Source organism: Humulus lupulus, chromosome 5 (genome assembly GCF_963169125.1).
Source record: "Humulus lupulus chromosome 5, drHumLupu1.1, whole genome shotgun sequence".
Lineage (NCBI taxonomy): Eukaryota > Viridiplantae > Streptophyta > Magnoliopsida > Rosales > Cannabaceae > Humulus > Humulus lupulus.
In genome coordinates, this window is record NC_084797.1 from 32974706 (window position 1) to 32990829 (window position 16124).

Below are 16124 nucleotides of genomic sequence, written 5' to 3' on the forward strand. Positions count from 1 at the left end.
TTAGTAGTTAGTTTTCTCTTTTAGCAACCAATAATTTTTGGTAGCGAAATATTAATTTTTTTGCTACCAATTTAGCTACCATTTTTCTTTCGTAGCAAAATTATGTTTTTTAGCAACCAATTTTTAGCTACTATTTTTTTTTTGTTGCAAATTTGTTTTTTTAGCTACCAATTTTGTTATCATATTTATTTAGTAGCAAAATATTATTTTTTTAACTATACATTTAGCTTCCATTTGTCTTTAGTAGCAAAATAATTTGTTTGGCTACCACTTTATTTAGTTGGAAACTATGTTCTTAGCACCAACTTTTAACTTCAATATTTAATAGCAAAATAATATTTTTTTGCGACTCATTTTTTATAGTAAAACATACTTAATATTTTCTAAAGTTTTTTACACTAAATATTTGAATTGTAGCAAATAAAGTATAATTTGTATTATTGTCTCTTATAACTTCTCTCATATATATATATATGTGTGTGTGTTATGAATTTGAGGAAAAAAAACTTGATTACGCATATTTAAGTTGATCAAGACAAATTTAATATACCAAGACAAATAAATGAGTTGGAAAGAGTAAGATTAGGCAAGTGTCACTATGAAAAGTTGGCAACTAAAGCCAAAAAAAAAAACCCCACATTTGAGTCTAACGCCATTGAAATTAAAAGGTTTGCGAAGAGTACAATTACAAACTTCTCAAATAGGAACATTTAGCAATTGCCTCGTTAAAACCTCAACTGAGCAAAACCCTAGGGAAAAAGCTCAGAAGAGGAAAAAGAGTACAACGCTTTACATAATAATAAAAATTATTAATATAAATAAAAAAAACTAGGTAATTACATTATAGCTCATTTGTTACTCTAAAAAAAGTTTGGTAAAATATTAAATCAATTCTATGAATGTGTCGGCCTACTCCACTCGAATTTGATCAATTTCTTCTTTTGTGTAACTTTTCGTTCTATGGTTGCACTAGAAAAAAAACAATGATAATTATTAGTGAATTTAAATAATATATTGAATATAATGTATTTCAAATAAGGATATATATGTATATATCTTACATTAGTATTTAACCAATTGATAGGCCTCGAATCCATGCAGAAATCTCGCATGTATTTCATTATATAATATCCGCATTCGACATTCGATGGTTGTTTAGGACACTGCATATTTATATAGACGTGTAAAAGCCCTTCAATTTTTAAAATAATTGTAAAATACAACTTAGAAACTTATTATATATTATGATGTAACTATATAGCTACTTACCTCTATGGATTTCCATATAATACCACCTTCTCTTGGAATCCTATTTTTTGAAGCATTGTAGTAGTCAAAAACCCTAAACAATAAATAAGTTATCATCAAAACTACTAAATAAAATTTAATTTGATGGTTTTACAAAATTAATATATAATATTATTAACTTACATCGTAATAAAGTTTGTAACTTCATTGCGTGGAGGTTTTCTAATTGGATCGGGCCAGAAGCATGTATCATGCAATGGATCAGCTATTACTAGCACCCAATGATAGCTATTGATCACATAAATAGATTATTATTATATATATGCATACATATATTTTATAGCAAAAATAGTAATTTAAATTAATCTTACCCTATATTAATAGGGAGCAAGGAAAGTTGCATTGTCTCTGATTCTACTAATCGGTCTGCTACTAATTCTACATTTTTTAGTATATTGGAACCCGCAGGAGAAGCCCAAGTTGGATCGAAAAAATGAAAATATTGTCCTCGATTTGACTTTTCCAGCATTTGATGTAAGATCCTAAATATTATAATGTTACCAATTAAAATAATGTTATCAAGAGCATGATGTAAAAGCTATAAGAAAATTTTCTTACCTAATATAAAAGGATATACAGGGAGCTTCAATTTCCACCATTGTGCCGAAATGAATTACATCTTCAGGGGCAATATACAAATCTTCATCATGGCCAAAAATTTTGCGCTCCATTTTAATACAAATGTTGTTTAAAGGATCACGGAATTGAACACTTAGCAATATAGCTTTTATGCTCTTGGGAATGTTCTTCGGCATATCAAACTTAATTGGAGACTTTTGCACATTCTTTGAACTTGTACCTTTTTTAGATGGCATGTGTGAAGATGAGTGTTCATATTTTTCCATATTGTTGACTACCTAAAAACATTATTCATTAAACAATAATTACTTATAAGTAATAGGAAACAATAATTCAAAAAAATTGAACTAAATAATGTTTTTATTACCTCATAATCGACAAAAATGATTAAGTGTTTCGGCCATGGAACAAAACTTTCGACAGCATCTTTTACAAAGATTAAATCATCACAAACGCGGATAGGGAGATGAGCTTTTTCATTAAAAAATTCAAGTACATGTACTCGTACATTTTCTTTTGCCAATTTTCTTCCATGTACTTCTATGCCAGCTACAATTTGACCAATAGCAACCACATCACCATCTTCCAATTTTAATCTATACTTTTTGTCCTACAAAAAAAATATTCAAATAAATATAAAAATTATAGTACTATTATTATTATTATATATTTAAAAATTAATAAAACCATTGATGGTGGTGTCGTCGATTGTTGTGTTGGATTTGAATCAATTTGTTGATTTGTCTCTTTATTTGAAGATGATTGCAATTCACATTCTTCCAAGAGTTTTCTTTGTAATAATTCAAACCGCTTGTCCACTTTTTCTTGAATATATTTTTCAATAACGTCATCTTTATCACTGGTAAAATCTTTGATGATTTTTTCTAATTTCTCAAAGCGTCGATCTTCATGCTCTTTAGATTTAGATGATAACTCGGTTGATAACTTTTTTCCAAGGACAGGTCCAAAACCTCTTAACCATCCATATTTATCTTCACCTAGAACCTGTCTATAAATAGCAGCTTCGTCCACCATTATTAATGTTCCATCTTCAAGTTGATTAAGTTGATCTTGTCGTAACTCAATCATCTCTTTCTATAAAGATAAAAGAACTATGTTATATGTTTAGAGAAAATGTAAATAGTCGATAAAATATTAGTAACTTATAGGAAATATGATACATACATATTTTTGCTCTGCTTCTTTGTGGATCCATTTGTTATTTTTTGTCTGGTGGGTTTTTTTAAATGTTTCAATCTCTCCAGCTTTAATAGAACCTGGTTGTCCTTCATCTATATCCATTGTATGTTTTGATTTCTGTAATAATTATTGGAAAAAAATTAAAACTTAAGTATAGTAAATTAATATTGGCAACACTAAAAAATATTTACCTCCTCGTGTAAGTATTAAGTAAATGATTTACTTCCACCTGCATGCATATAAGACACTTTTGATCTATTTTGTGAGCCTGCCATAGACTTTTTCTGCAAAAATAAAGAAATTAACATTAATATTTTCTTAAAAAATAAAAATAAAATAAAATTTATATGAACTAGATAGACATTATGACACCTTCCACTCATCATTAGAGAAACAATTGGTGCACATCCATTTCCAATCCGAAACTCTTATCACCAATTTTTTAGGTTGATGTTGTAGCGGATCTTTTCCTTCTTCGATCATTTTGTTAAAATGCTTGTGACATCGATTGCGATAATCCTTAAATCGCTCTGAGCAGTAATGATCACAAATTATTTCAAGATATGGATGTTTCCCAAAGTCCAAGTCGAATACATCCTGCAAAAATTAGGGAATCGATATAAAGAAAATTATCTATATAAAAAAAGTTATTAAGTGAATATATTAATATAAACATACCTGTATACGAGCATATACAACTTTCTTTTCCATAGGTGGAATTTTACTCCAACCACTGTATTGTAGCGGAGCATGATGTCGTACATTTACACCAACAGTGTTTGCGAACTTAGCAGCATCTGTGCCATAAACTCGAAGCTCCCCCACTTCATATGAAATTTTTAGCTTAGGTGCTCCATCCTTCAACCCACGACTTGTGCGATCTCCCCGGGTAAGCCCACTGTAAAGAACGCCCTAGACTAGTACTTACAAAACATTCGTACAACATAGCTTATAAAAGAATACCGTCCATTACTAAAGTCTCAGGGGACTTATTTAAAATCATGCAAGTTGGCGCCATAAGTTTAAAATAAAACATAGGTTTTTATGCAAAGTTCAAGAAAACCAAATAATTTAAATAACAGAGTCCCACTGATAATTTTAGGAAAAAGTCTCTTAAAAACAAAACATAATAAAAATGGCGTTCTACGTTGATCGTTTTATCGTCCATAGGATTGCCCCACGCCATACACCCCATGATGAAGAACTCCCCACGTCACCACGCGTGCCATAGAGAAAACCTATTTGCTACCTGGAAGGAAAGTAAGGGGGTGAGCTAAAAGCCCAGTAAGGAAGTACAAGCAAGTAAGAAAAAAAACAACAAACAGCCAAACACTAACATTCATCTAAAACATCATGGTCTATCATAACATAATCGTAACATTTCATCTTATCATAACATAAATGTGACATATCAACATATCATAGCATAAATGTGACATATCAACATATCCTAACATAAATGTGACATATCATCATATCATAACATAAGTATATCAGCATATCATAACATAAATGTGACATATCATCATATCATAACATAAACGTGACATATCAACACATCATAACATACATGTGACATATCATCATATCACAACATACAGCATACATAATGAGCATGGAACGCTAGTTGTCCATGTCACCCTATGAGGTAAACAGGAGATCACTGGTCCTTGAATAACCTCGGCGCGTCCGCCCTAGGAGTCACGTCTCAATGTCCTTAGTAACTCGGTCGATGTATCTGACATCGAAATCTGTTTGATGTATCTAACATCGTATTCTGTTTGATGTATCTAACATCCATACACATTTCACATTCAATCATATCATCACATTAAGGCATTCATAATTGCATAACAGTTCATTCATATAACAGCCTTACCATTCATAGCATAGAAACATAAAATCTATCTAACTTCCTTACCTCAGGTCCAAGCTAAGAATTTCACAATCTTTCAACGAGCCTATATCATAATCAAAATAACATTTCTTAGGTTCATAAAATTACTATTTTGCCCTTCCATACAACTCATGTGTGCATGGGCCATGCACTCATGATAACAGTTACACTAAAACATGCAATTATTGCCAAAAAGAATAATGCTCGTTCTACCCATTTTACTAACATGTTTGCTTTATAAAAATTACATAGTTGAATAATATTCATGATTTTGGACGTAAAAGTTGATTTGCATGTAACATGCATACGTGGGAACGTTGCGTAATAAAGACGTTTTCAAAAAAACGATAACTCTACATTTCTTGCTTCTATTGTTTGAAAATCAATGGCCATTTTACATGCTTTCTTTAAAATTTCTAAGTTGATTAAATTTCTCAAAACTTTATTTTATTTTAGCTCAAAATAGAATATGTGACATTTTCATTAAATAAATATTAATTTACCAAGAATTAACCAACAAGCTTGTGTTTAATTAAAATACCTATTTTAACATGTTTCTTTAGAAAAATATATTTTATTATTGTGTTACAAAAATGATGTGAAAAATATATTTTAAGTGTGGAAAAATTATATTTTGATTTAATTTATTTAAGACTTAGTTTTTAAGTAGTAAAAACCCATATGTGACAATTTAATAACAATTGTTAACTTTTTAAAACAAACTTTCAGCCACTATTTATTTTATTCAAAAATCACAAATAAATAGAGTCTAAATATTTTTCTCAATCAAAATAAAGAAAATCATTATTTATCAAAATATGCATTCATACCATTAAAATATCAATTTTCAATATTACCATAACTTAGGAAAAATAATTTATTCCAAAAATTAATCAAATTCATTTTTAGTGAAACTTTCTTCACATTTTATTACAAAATTCCAGCAACCATTTTTTTATCATTAAAATCACCATATTCAATTTTATAAACTCATTTTTTTTCTCAAAATTCAATAAAAATTCTGTAGGAAGTTAATTGAGTAAAATATCATAACATGAGACTTAAAATCCTCTTTTAATTTCATAAAAATTAACATATTCATCAAGAACATTATTTATGCATGCAACTCATCTTTTTATCAACTTTTACCCAATTATTTGAAAAAAAACAGCAAGCTTAATTCTTTGTAAAACTCAACTTTTGTCTCAAAAATTTACATAAAATCATTCATGCCTAAGATCTCATTATGCTCTTATAATATGCATGATTCCACTAACATAATCACATGAATCCTTTTAAAATCATTTGTTGCAATTCCATGAAAGCCAACAAAACCTTTTCAATAAAATAGCATATAGTAAATTATACCATATTCACATGTGCCTTATTTTAACCTAGCATATTTCTATCATTATTTTCATGCATCTCACAATTTAATCATTCAAAACAAAACATGCATCTAACAACATTTCATGATCAAAAATATCAAGATTACCACTTGTTCTCTTACCCATATATCAAAGGTCCTAAAACATGGATCAAATATTTTGTAAATCACACAACAAATCAAGAACACCCTTGGGTGTACCTAGGCCGAAATCACCTTACATGTGCTCATAGATTATTACAATTTTTCATGCATAGCAAAATCAACATCACAACCCTTAAACACAAATCATACTCTCACAAAATCCAAATCCTATACATCATTCCTACCCAAAAATCAACCATTAACACCATTAGCAAAACCTCAAATACAACCACCAAAAACAATATAAGGCTAAGGAAAAGACCATTACCTCTGTTGATTGTAGAATCAAGAACACAAAAGATCAATACCACAAACTCCACACCCTTGTTCAAGCCTAGGGTTTTATGGGAAAGCCACCATGAGGAGAAAGAAGAATCCAAACCCACACAAAACATAACACAAATCAATATCATATTATCAAATAAAGATTAAACAAAGAGAAAACAAGAAGACATACTCTAGGGGGGTTCCTCTTCACTTTCTTCTTCCTTCTTCCTTTCTTTCTTTCTTCCTCTCTCTCTCTCTCTCTCTCTCTACACGCCTCTCTCTCTCTCTCTCTCTAGGTCACGGCAGCCACACACACACACAAGAGCAATGGCTCTTCTCTCCTTTCTTAGTCCCTTTATCACAAATCCTCTCATAAAGTCTCCCAAACAAAATTAAGGTAAGTTTCCATTTCTCTTTTATTTTCCTTGATTTTTCTTTATTTCAAAAAGATACAAGGAATAAAACATGATCAAGCCTATCCCCAAATGATTATAGTCTTCATTTTTGATCCTTTTTACCATTTTAATGATATATTGCATTCCCACTAGGTCACACGCCCACTCCTCCTTTCCCTTTTCTTTTATTCTTTTTTTTTTTAAATAAATAACTCCATTAAATCTAAAATAAGGAAACCTAAAATGTGTAGAAAAATCTACACATGTGCACCATGCTACCATGCACTAGCACACACTAAATTACTAGGGTGCATTACTATCTATCATGCACCTTAGTGCATTCCACCATAGCTCACATAAATACCTCATTTGTCACACTTAAATAAAATGTAACACTAATAGTAAGATAACATGTTACACATTTAATCACTTATTAAATTAATTAACCAAAACATTTCTAACAATTAAATAAAATAACAAACCATCAAATAAAACAAATAAACAATTAAATATAATAACAACACTTAAATAAAACAATTCATCACACTTAACATTTAAATCAAATAAAGCACAAAATTTAAATAATCTAAAAAAAAAAATTTGGTGCACTACACCCACGAGTTCTCTTTTTTGATTCTGTAGAAAAAAATTGTATAATATTAGTAAGAACTATATCACACTTTCATATAATTGTATTATATATTTATATTGGTATAAGACAAACAATAATACTTTGTACCTTGTGAAGATTTTTGTGGTTTATCAGGTAATGATATTGTTGACGAACAATCAATAGAAGGTGTTAAAGGTTGTGGAGATTGTATTAATGATGAAGTATCAGTGGGTGTCTTTTTAGAGCCAAAGAGTCTTCTACTATTCATTGGTTGATCTAGAGACTTCATGCTTGACATAATAAAAACCTGAAATAATAAATTATTATTTGCATATAATAAACAATATTAAATTCATATATTAAAAAAAATACTTACACACCATTGATTTGTAATCACTTTCATCACTATCAGTTACATCTTCTGAATCACTAAGTAATGCTTCTTCATCAATATCCTCATTGTCTAATTCGTTTTGACATTCATTGTAATCAATATCATCGATTTCAATTTCGTCAATATCTTGCCGAATAAGAATATCATCAACATTGGTTGAATCAAATGTAATATCAATGTCGCTTGAGAATTCTTCTTGATATGCTTCACGATTAGTAGTAATGGGTCCAACATCATCAGAATTACTATCTTGTGGCTTTGATGGTATTTCCCAAATATGACGATGGTTTACCTTTTGCACCACTTTCCAATTTTCACCTCTTTTTATGTCGTCTAAATAGAATACTGAATTAACTTGGTTTGCAAGGACAAATGGTTCATCTTCAAACCATTGTGAGGCAACATTTATACTAGTAATGTTATACTCAGTATAAATTCTATGGTCACTCTCATTGGTGTTATACCAAGAACATTTGAATAATATCACCCTATTAAAATAGATATAATGTACTTCCCATATTTCATTGATGACACCATAAAAATCACAAAGGTTTCCATCATATTCTGCCTCAACTCGAATTCCACAATTTTGAGTAATGCGTCTTTCATCTCGAGTTTTTGTGTGATATCTAACTCCATTAACCATACAACCAGCATATGTGCAAATCGAAAAATTAGGTTGAATTGCAATGGCATACAAATCATCTTGGGCTTTAGAATATGATATTTCATTCATTCTTTTAACCTGAGAATATAGTTTTCATAGTTAAAATGAGATAAAGAACCATATCCCATATGAAAGAATTATAAATATATTAACGTACTTTATCTTCAAACCAAGATGGAAATTCTTGCTTTTGTGCTTGATCATTATCTGAAACACCTTTGGATTGTAAAAACAATCTATGTTCTTTGATTTCAAAAAAAGTACTCTCAAATAAGAACTTTTATATGTAAAAGAAAACAAAAAATATTGGCCATACTTAAGATGATCAACAGAAAACTTACTTTAAATATGGCTCCAACTCAGGACAATTATTCACAATGTACCAATGTACCATATTCCGTTGTTCTTCAGTTATTGAGATTGATGATTGTTTTCCAAATGGTCTAGTTGGCATATTGAATATAGACAATGTTGATTGTCTTCTTACCCCAACCTCATCTGGATTTCGATCTGGATGATTGAAGCGGATTTCTATGCCATGAAGATACATTGAACAAAAATTTAATGCCTCACTAATAATATATCCTTCAGCTATAGAACCTTCAGGGCAAGCTTTGTTCTTTACATACTTTTTCAAATGACCTATTTCCCTATAAAAATATTATACAATTAATATACATTAGTACATAGTTTGTACTTAATAAAAATCAAAAAATTATTTTTCAAATATATTATTTCTTAAGGTAATATTAAATTATATTACCTTTCAATTGAATACCTCCATCGCATTTGTACTGGACCTCCTAACTTAGCTTCCATTGGCAAGTGCACCGCTAGATGAATCATTACATCAAAAAATGCAGGAGGGAAAATTCTTTCCATCTTACATAGTGTGAACACAATGCCCTCCAAAGCATCTAAATCTTTCACATACAATGTCCTTGCGCATAGTTTTTGAAAAAATAAGGACAATTCAGCAATCACAGACATCATTTTTTTTTTCAAATATGGTCTTACACTAATGGGTAACAACATTTGTAATAAGATGTGACAATCATGACTTTTCAACCCAGTTATCTTCCCATCTTTCATATTAACATTGCGAGACAAGTTTGCAGCATATCCATCTGGAAATTTGATAGATTGTAAGAACTCACAAATTTGCTTGCGTTCCTTCTTTGATAACGTATAACAAGCTGCTGGTTTCACCCACTTGTTTCCTTGCCTTTTCATTTGCAATTGTTTACGAATTTTCAAATCTTGTAAGTCCAATCGTGCATTGTCGGTATCCTTAGACTTCCCATCAATGCTAAATATTGTTCCAACAACACTGTCGCATATATTTTTCTCAATATGCATCACATCCAAATATGCCTTAGTTTTAATTTAGGCCAGTATTCTAATTCCCAAAATATACTTTTACGCCTCCAATTTGTTTTATTTTCATAGCCTGCTTTCTTCATTTGGTTTTTATCATCATTCATAATATCGACATATTTACCTGGCCTACATGTCCACAGATGGTCCAATTTATCTCCAATTTCATCACCTATTAATTTTCTAGGGGCAGACCGTCTTTCAATTGTACCATCGTACTCCTTATCAGGGCGCCACTCATGTTCAGCACACAAATATCGACGATGTCCCATGTAACAAATTTTACCCCTAATTCGAAATGAAGGTGTGTCATCCTCGCAAATAGGACATGCCTTATACCCTCGAGTGCTATACCCAGACACAGTGCCATATGCAGAAAAATCATTAATTGTCCATAATATAGCAGCACGCATGATAAAGTATGTTTTGTCGACAACATCAAAAGTTTGTACCCCTTTCTCCCACAATTATTTTAACTCTTCGATTAAAGGTTGTAAATAGACATCTATATCCTTACCGGGAGCACGACGCCCAGGAATTAGTAATGACATCATTAAGAATTCTCGTTTCATACATATCCACGGCGGCATGTTATATGGCATCAGTATTACTGGCCACATACTATACGAGTTTGATAAATCACCAAAAGGATTAAACCCATCAGTTGCAAATCCTAACCTAATATTTCGAGGTTCTTTAGCAAAATCGGGGTATTGCTTATCAAAATCCTTCCAAACCGCTGCATCTGCCGGATGTCTAAGTACACCTTCAGTATCAACACGTTCTTCTTTGTGCCACCTCATATCTGATGATGTATGTCTTGACATAAAAAGTCGTTGCAAACGTGGAGTTATAGGAAAATAATGCATCTTTTTATGTGGTATTTTCTTGCCTTTGGTTCCTTTAAACTTATATCTTTCATGACCACAAATATGACAATTTTCAGCATCTTTATTGTCTTTCCAATATAAGGAACAATCATGCTCACATACATGAATTGCTTCATATCCTAAACCAAGATCATGTAATATTTTCTTAACATCATAAAAAGTATTTGGGATTTTTTTATCATCAGGAAATGCTTCCTTAAGAAAGTACTAGTCAACACTTTTATATGCATTAGCTTAACGATGAATGTTAAACTTGTGAACTTTTTACATCCAGGGTACAACTCTTTTTCTACTTCAGCAAATAAGTTATGAAATTTTTGCCCCTTCTCTTTTCGGTGAGTTGAATCCCCAAAGTTTGCAAAACTACTCTTTGTAGGGTCTTGTTGAGTTAAATCTTCAATCGCTGGGATCATATCATCATCACTAGTGTAATTATTGTCACTCTCTTCAGCATCATCGACATCATCAACATCTTCAAGATCATCGAAATCATTAGCATCATCCTCACCATCACTTTCATCTACAATATTCTCCCCGTGATGTACCCATTTAGCATAGTGGGTATAAAATCATTTTACGAAGATATGACGCTCAATTGTCTCCAAGTCATGAAAGTATAAATTCATACACATGACACATGGACATCGAATCTTATTCTCATCATTCAAGTGATCTCTTGATAATGTAATGAAGTTCTTCAATCCATTGATAAACTTGGTAGATAGTCTGTTCTTATTAGAAGTCCAACTCTTATCCATAGCTTATCTACTACTTTTGAGATGTGTAGATGATGTATTGTACTATAAACAAACATCAAGTAATACTAAATTTATTTTGAATTATTATAATGAAAACATTAGTATATCATTGAAAGTATGACGCCAAATACCTATATACGTATATATATATATTGTTACATATTTTGTATGACTTTGAGTCAATGACCTTTAACTCATCGTTTTGGGTTTAATATTAAAAGCATTAATTATATAACATATACAGATATATAATATTCTTTTATCCAGTTGCATAAATTATCTAATCATATATTTCTATTTCTATTTAAAATTTTATTCTTTTATTTGAGTTTTGTTTACACATAAATAATTTTTTACATGTCTTTCATTTTTATTTTTTGTGTTAGCTTCATTTTTAGGATTAGCTATTTAAATTGTTTTGTTTTTATAGCTCAGCTATAATTGATTCAACTACTTAAATTATAAATGATTAACTAAAGCATATACATGTATATATTAATTAAAATAACATCATTTTAGATTTTAGATTTTGAATTTTTTTTGAGGTTGAAAACGATTGAAGAAAATTAATTAAAATTTGTTCACATTAAAGTTTAGACTTTTACAATATTTTTTAAAATTCAAACTCATAAGCCATACTATTTAGAAAAATATGTTTAAAACATAAATTTTTTTTAAATGTATTTAATTATTTATTTCAAAATCTCAATACACCATATATAATATATAAATTAAAATATAAATAAAAACTACCAGAATTTGAATTATTTTAACTATTAAACTAATAAAAAAATTAAACAATTTATTACACACAAATTAATACTTTGTTTATTATTATTATTATTATTTAGTTTATTATGTGATGATATTGCATTTTTAAAAAATAAATATTTAAGCACTACAACTTTATATTATATATTCTATTAAATATTAATTATCTCAGATGATTTTTTCCAAACTTTTGGTTAATATTATTTTATCATCATTTAAAAAATATATATGTTATTAAATTTTTTTCCTTCCAAAAAAACATACATTGTATGTGCATTACAAAAAATGATTACATATATTTTAAAATGAAGTGTTCAGTGGCAGTGGTTGTTGGGTCCTACTAAACTATTAAGAAAAAATGATAATTGAAGTCTATCTATCTAATTAAAATAATAATAAAAATTTGGCTATCTCTAAAATCGGGTTTAGATATTATGCTCTTTTTTTTTTGTTATTCTAAGCTTTTAATTAAAATAATAATATATATATAGATGATAGCTCAGCTAATCTCAAAAATAAAAACTGCTACACCCAAAACTTCATAATTCTTCATGAACTCTCTCTACCTGATATCAACTCAACCAAACACATTATTTATAGCTACAACAGTGCTTTGCTCTTTGTTGAGTGACTCCCCCAAATGGCAAGTCAAGATGGAGTGATATATAACATATCCCTTGGGCTACTCCTTGATGGCCATGAAACCTATTCAGATCTACTATGGGTATGAAAAAAATTGTCGATTCCTTACAGATGCTTGGCCTAAATTTATATATCAGGTGCTTCCTTGCTTTGGTTTGTATTTTTGTTCATATTTTGATGATTTAGGTCTTTAGGATTTAAATGAGAAACTAAATTTATTTTTCTTCTCTGATTTGGGAAATTAACTACTCTGAGTTTAATTTTTCCAAAACTCAATATGATTTTATTTTAGGGTTTTGATTAGATTTATTAGGGCTTTCTCTAATTGGGTGAAAAACTAAATTTATTTTTCTATTTATTTTAAATTCTTAATCTAATTTGGAGATTTGTTTTATAACCTAAAAATTGTTAGAAAGAAAACCGAGTAACCTAATTTTGACTACCTATGTTTGGTTGTTTAGAAAGACGGGTGTAAACAAGTAATTTCAACTCTTAAGTGTTATTCTTAAAATTTCCATTGGTGAGACAAATATTAGAAAATAAATCTTGAATATATTTCTCAATGAGGAAAGCACACAATGAATATCTAATAACAATCATATATATATATATATATCATGTAAATAATGACAATACATACCTTTTTGTTCTTTAAGTACTTCAACCAAAGTTTGCTTACATTCAATCAAACTTATACTTCAAAAATGACTTGATGCACAACCTCACAAATATTAGTACATAGATCAGTCAACTTTCAATCACAGTATAATTTTTGTATTCATAAATGAACTCATGTAGATATACATACCTTTTGAATAATGATAATGCTTTGTTTGACAATCTTTCTTCTTTTTTCTTTTAGTAAGTAGTTCAGATTGAAATATGTAAGCATGCTAATGAATTTGATTTATATATATAGATTTTATAGGTCTTTTAGTTTAGGGTTTCATTTTTTCAAATATAAATTTCTCAAAAATTAGTTACAATATGAATAAATTTTAATTTTGAAACATATTTTTTATTAAAAAATATTTGGAATTTCCATTAAAATCTTAATATATATATATATTTAAATAATATACTCTTATTCAAAATTCAAACGGTTTATATCTTTCATTTGATTTTTTATATTTTTTTAATTCATTTATGCATATGTTGTTATATGATAACATGATATAGCTATATAATAGCACACTTAGTTGGTTAAATTAATAATTTAAAAATGAGATATTCAGTCAATTTAGGAATTAGTTGTAGCTATATAATATCATTCATGATTAGTTAAATCTCGTTTATGTTATTTTGTTATTTATCTGGTAAATCTAATTCTAAATTTGAATTTCATATTTCATATTTCATATTTGACTTCTCTGTATTTTTTACACTGCAAAATTTTATGCGGGAAGATATATATATATATATAGTGTAGTGTTGTTTTATTATTTAAAAGTTTCAATCGGAAATAGTTTAACTTCTTCTCATAGCAATATTGATACGTTTATAAATATATATTTATATGATTAAGAGTGTCATTTAAAATGAGTGAATTGCATTGTTTAAGTACATCTGATGACTTTATTGCTAAGGATTTACAACTATATTAGACTTTTTTTTTTCAATTTTTCTTTTATTTTATAGACTTTCTATGAGTTTATCACCTAGTATCATTCATTAAGTTTATGAATACAGGTATGGGACTATATGAAACATATTTCAAATTTGTGGTCAAACTCTGGAATGTCATTTGCATAATGTCTCAGAGCTTCCTATAGTAATTACAAGCTCTCACGATGGAATTTATGTGTATGGCATTCTGCCACTTATAAGTAAGTTAATAAATATATATATATATATAGTCACATCTATTTTTGACTTTTGTGTATAATTCTTCACAGTCTCTCAATTTTGATTGATTTACAAGCTAGAAAACACTCTAAATTATGATTTTGGCAGAATTTGCACATCAAATGTATTGAATTAGTAAGATTACTTTCTTTTTTTTTTCTACTTTCCCACTCTAAGTGGGGATGGCAGTACATGCATGTGCTATCCCCACTAATATACATATATATGTATACATATGTTAGGTTTTTATAATATTATGATAGTTTAGAGGGCCACAAACTGTTATATTTTTTTTTAATATTAATAGGTTTCTGTAATACTTTTACCTTTTGCTTTGTTTCCTTTCCCTCATAATATATATTGGTGGTGCTAGTTGAAACAGTTTTGGAGCTCTGTGTGCTTATAATCAAGAGGTCAACACACCCTTTGTTAGAGAAAAGTGTTTGATGCTCTCTGTACATTCCAAACATAATCAAGTGTCTAAAAAGTAAGTCTTATGCATTTTCTCAATTCAATTTTGCATGTGTCTTTAAGTAAGAAGGTACATATGTAAATTGTTGTTGATTACAAATAATATTAAACATGTGTATATTTGTAAAGTTATCAAATGTGATAGATTCTTAGTTAATTAACTTCATTTGAGCATACTTCTAATAACTTTTTCACATAGTTTCAGAAACTAGATAATTCTTTTAAAGTCACAGACTCAACTCACCAGGTACATATGTAACATTGATTGTCATTACAAAACCAAGTGAGTTTTTCAGAGTGATACAAATTCAAGAGAATCTTGTTTCTGTTTTCTTGTAGTTAAATAAAGTGAGATTAGCAAAATTTATAGCTAGCAAAAACTAGTCTGTAGCTGGATTTGACACGAATTATTCATTTGTGTTTACAATTATGAAACAATGGAGAAGATCACAGAGTTTGAAGCAAACAAAGACTTCATTAGACATGTGACTGTCCATCCGTATTTCCCATACTATCTCA